The sequence below is a fragment of the Phalaenopsis equestris genome, unplaced genomic scaffold (assembly GCF_001263595.1).
Source record: "Phalaenopsis equestris unplaced genomic scaffold, ASM126359v1 Scaffold000202, whole genome shotgun sequence".
Taxonomy (NCBI): domain Eukaryota; kingdom Viridiplantae; phylum Streptophyta; class Magnoliopsida; order Asparagales; family Orchidaceae; genus Phalaenopsis; species Phalaenopsis equestris.
Window position 1 is genome coordinate 208,923 of NW_018164644.1, and position 624 is coordinate 209,546.

The window sequence follows — 624 nt, forward strand, 5'->3', positions numbered from 1 at the left end:
TGGGTGATCATATATATATATATATATCACCTGCTTCCATAAGTAGTAATGGAGTTAGGAATTTGGGGTTAGTTTGAGATGATTGCACCAATCAATCAAGTTTGATATATCATTATTATACGAGAACAAATTCTTAAAAGCTGAAAAAGAGTTTTTGGGAAATTTACAGCATACCACATAATTTTTATGTATTTACACATTTATCAATTAAAGTTCGGAGTTTATGCTGATAACATTTTGGTGTTATAAAGGATTGCATATAAATATGTATTTTACTTCTAAAAGGGATATGTTGGTGGTATTTAATTTTGATGTGATGTTAAAGATTTGAGTGAGATATGCTTTTAAAACATTAATGTTTAGGTGTTAGATATTAAGGAAATATCATAAAGTTTTTATTTTATTTTATATTGTTTAATTTATATTCTCTTTTATTGTATTCCTTATTATTTCATTTTTGATTTTTTCTATTAATTCGCCTTCTATTTCAGGCATTAATATGGTATCAATGCACATTTCTTACTGCCAATATGTATCTATAAATATTCTACAATACCCACAAATGAAATTAACTCTTATTTCATTTTTTTTTTCTCTCTTTCACTAGATATTTAAATAAATAAG